Source organism: Crocodylus porosus, unplaced genomic scaffold, assembly GCF_001723895.1.
Source record: "Crocodylus porosus isolate Cpor-Errol unplaced genomic scaffold, CroPor_comp1, whole genome shotgun sequence".
Lineage (NCBI taxonomy): Eukaryota > Metazoa > Chordata > Crocodylia > Crocodylidae > Crocodylus > Crocodylus porosus.
Genome location: NW_017728886.1, coordinates 270,326,930 through 270,330,875, shown reverse-complemented (window position 1 = coordinate 270,330,875; position 3,946 = coordinate 270,326,930).

The window sequence follows — 3,946 nt, the reverse complement described above, 5'->3', positions numbered from 1 at the left end:
CGAGCCCTGCGGAACCCCACTGCCCACGTCCTTCCAGGTTGAGAAGGACCCATCCACTACCACCCTCTGGGTGCGGCCCTGCAGCCAATTGGTGACCCATTTGACTGTGTGGGTGTCTACACCACACCCCCCAGTTTCTTAATGAGAACAGGGTGAGAGACAGTGTCAAAAGCCTTCCGGAAGTCCAGGAAGATTATATCTTACAGGTCCCAAGTCCCATAGTGTAATTATTTCTCTATAGAGGGGATCATGTGTAAGGACTCCAAAGTGCTCTTTCCGCTACACAGCTGATGAGATAAGCCAGGGCTGTTCAACTGTGAGGGCTTGTGGCCCCCCAAGCTCCTGCCCAGCCGCTGCTGCCCCATCACTCTGCTACAACAGCACTGTCCAGTTGGTGACCTGCAAGCCACGTGCAGCCTGCAAGTGCTTAACTTACAACCTGTAGGTTCCTGCCATCTTCACTTCCTTAGCAAAGTGGGATTAAGAGCTGATTTGGGTCCGAAGTTAAAATAGGACAGGCTCTGGTAAGAGCTGTGGAAAGGACAGATATTCTCTAAGTACCCTGCTTTAGGAAAAGAAGGGACTTGCTGGGGCCCCAAATGTTCCCAGGCATATGATGGAAGTAGGGCATCAGCTACAGAACTCAGCCTGGGTGTCTAAAAGCCACTCTCCACACCCCCAACCTGAAGCATCTCTTCGAAAAGTCACTGACTTCAATGCTTTTGCTTTCCTCGACTCTGAAATTGTAATAAAGTTCCAGGTTGTTTCTCTGTCAAGGCACTCCCTGGAGCTGTTAGGTTGATAATTTCTGCTAATGAAACCTTGAAGACTCTTAGCAACTGGCTGGATTCTGAACATGCTGGTCAGGCCAGCCTTGCTTAATTGTGCGTATCCATGGTGATGGAATCTTATGATGTCATAAATCAGACAATGTGCAAGACATAGAAGGGGACTTTGATGTAGCAAAGCCCATCTGTTAGGTGCCCTGTTGTCTGTGAGAGTTCTCGCGCTTATGCTAAGTACCTGAGATAGACAGAAGGTAAAGGTGAAGGAATAGGTGCAGCTTGAGCCCCTGCCTTCTCTGGGGCTTCTCTGCTTAGGCTCAACATCTGTGACTATTCTTATGGAGGGGTCTTTCCTTCAGAAACAAAGGAGGGGAAAGTCCTTTGTTTCAAAGTGGCCAGAGAAGAAAGTGGGGGTGCTGCTTTGGCTCAACAGATGACTGAAGCATTTGTGCAAGCTGTGGGAGAGTGCACATCACGTCCCTTTGCCTAACTGGGGAGGGTACATGCACTCCCCACCTCTCAAACCAGCACTTTGACCACCAAGCCCTGTGATGTTTCTGTGAGGGCCTCCCTTGGTGTCTTCTATTAAAGCTATATCACTTTTTTCTGGAAGAATTAAGTATTCACTGGCTGCACACACAAGTACTGCATGACTGCACAGTAACTGGAGTGACTGCACAGTAGTATTCCCAAGTGCCTGTTTGGTGATGCTGACTGCTTCATGGCATGTGATGCTACTGGGCAGTAGTAACAAGTTACTACGCAGTCAGCGTTTCATGTAGACGTGGCCACTGGGTCTGATGGTGTTTGGGCTGTGTGCTCTGACTAGTTAGCGAGTGTTGCTTGCTAAGTGGTTGCTGCCTTTGGGCTGACAAGGCCTTAAAAAGCAGACAGAACCAGCCCTGGCCTAGGACAGCAGGAAAGGAAAGCAGTTGAGGGAAAGGGAGAGCAACTAGGCAGTTTGCAAGCAGTTTGCAGGCCAGTTGGCTGCCCCCCTCCTTGAAGGGGAGCTATTCAGGCAAGTTATTCCTTTAATTGACAATTAAGAACAACTAACCTAGAGATCTAGGTAAAGTAACATAAATTTAGCATTTAGATATTATTTTACATATCAATACATGTCCATATTTAACTCCAATTAAGGGTGAATAAGGTTAGAGAGAAGGTCAATCTATAAGTTCAAGTTTCTAATCAAAAGGAACCCATACATTACAAAAACTAACTAAAAGAGCAGGAAGGTTTTAATGTTTTAAAAAAATGCAGGCAGGGGGCTACTAATTTATTGTACTGAGTGTAGCATGTATGATTACCTGCCCCAGGGGCAGGTTTTGTGTGTGCATGCACTAGTGCAAAAAGTTTATAATTCTGAGAGAACAAGCTAGGGTGGTGGAACTGGAGCAGCTAAGGGAGGCAGTGAGGATCATAGATGAAGCTTTCAGGGATACTGTACAGCAGTCCCACCTTCACTGTGGCAGCCCCCATGAGAATGAAAGCTTCAGGAATGGACAGCATCAAGATGGGAAGGAGGAAAACTATCCCTTAAATGACACCTGCTTTCCAGCTGATGAAAGTGGCCTCTTGCACCAAGGATACTCTTCCAAGGGAGGAGACCCCCCCCCCCCACAGGATAGAAGTAAGCAAGTGGTGTTCGAGGGGAATTTGATCATTAGGCATAAATAGGTGAGTTTGAGACATCCAGGAGGACCATAGAATCATAGACAATGAGGGTTGGAAGGGACCTCATGAGGTCACATCTAGTCCAAACCCCCCCACCTCCCAAGCCCTGTCTATAGTCTTTCTCCTCTTTCAGTAACAAGAGCACTAAATTCCCTGTTACAAGATAATACGAACATGCTGAGAAGTCAAAGGAGATCATGTTCCTAAGAAATTGTTGAATATGGAAGCTTCAGGAGTTACAGGAATGGGGAAGATTCAAGTGAAGGTGGCTGGATCAAATGAAGGAGGATATATACATATAAAATGTATATTATTATCATTGACAGAGCAGTGGGGAGAAAGGAGTTTTAAACCACCCACACCAAGTTTGTGAGAATAAGACTGCTGAAAAGCAGGGAGAAATCAACAAAACTTCAGAGTTCACATGGCCCCAAGGAGAAGCAAGAACCAGAGCTCTACCCAGGGAAATGAGGGCTTGGTAATTCCTCAGCATCTGGTCCCGGTAAAGCCCCTTGTCTTCATCTTCCAGCAGCTCCCACTCCTTCCACATGAAATACACTGCCACATCCTCAAAGACCTCCCGCAGCTGCAGGCACAAGCGTTACACCATCAGTGTCTCTTGTTCCAGTTGCTTCCAGTTCCCACAGCCCTATCTGGAATTAGTCTATACTAAACTTATTTGCAAGATCAGCTATGACAGAGGCTGGGCTATGATGCTCACGGGCTCCTTGAAGACCCTGGGTGTAGATTGTCAGGGCCATCTGACTTGAAGGTATCCAACCTCTCTAGGTGTTCCTTTATGAGGTCAGCTTTGATGGAGGGCAGGGAATCTCCCACACCCAGACCTCCCTGTCCCATAGCGGGCATGGGTGTCCCACGGGACTGATGAAAGACCGATGCAAAGTACCCATTTAATAGGTTGGCTTTTTCCTGGGCACAGTTATTCCATCTGGTTTATGGGCCCCTCCTCAGAAGGCGGCTGAGGAAGGGCCTGTAAACTTCTTATGCAGAAGGAGGGTGGAAGGCACATGAACAGCCTCTGGGGGCTGACATTTGCAGTACTTGAAAGGCCTGTTGTGAACACAGGTCTGTGTTATAATCTCAAAGTCTCCTGTTGAGGCTACTTTGAGACATTAATTCTCCAACACGGTCTTTCCTGTCCTCCCTTCTCCAGTTGGTCTATCAGCTTATCCCCTGGTCTTTGTATGGCTGGACAGGACAAGGAGTCATTTCTCACTATTTCCTGAATGTAGCAGAGTTTCCAATGCCACAGGGAAAGTGGGGGCTACTTTCTGTTATAATGCCTTTTAAGGACAATAAACTTCATGTTTGTTGTAAGACCCTGAAGAGATTCTGCATGGTCGGGGTGGGGGATTTCATAGATTTCATAGACGTTAGGGCTGGAAGGGACCTCGGGAGATCATCGAGTCCAGCCCCCTGCCCAAAGGGCAGGAAGTCAGCTGGGGTCATAGGATCCCAGCAAG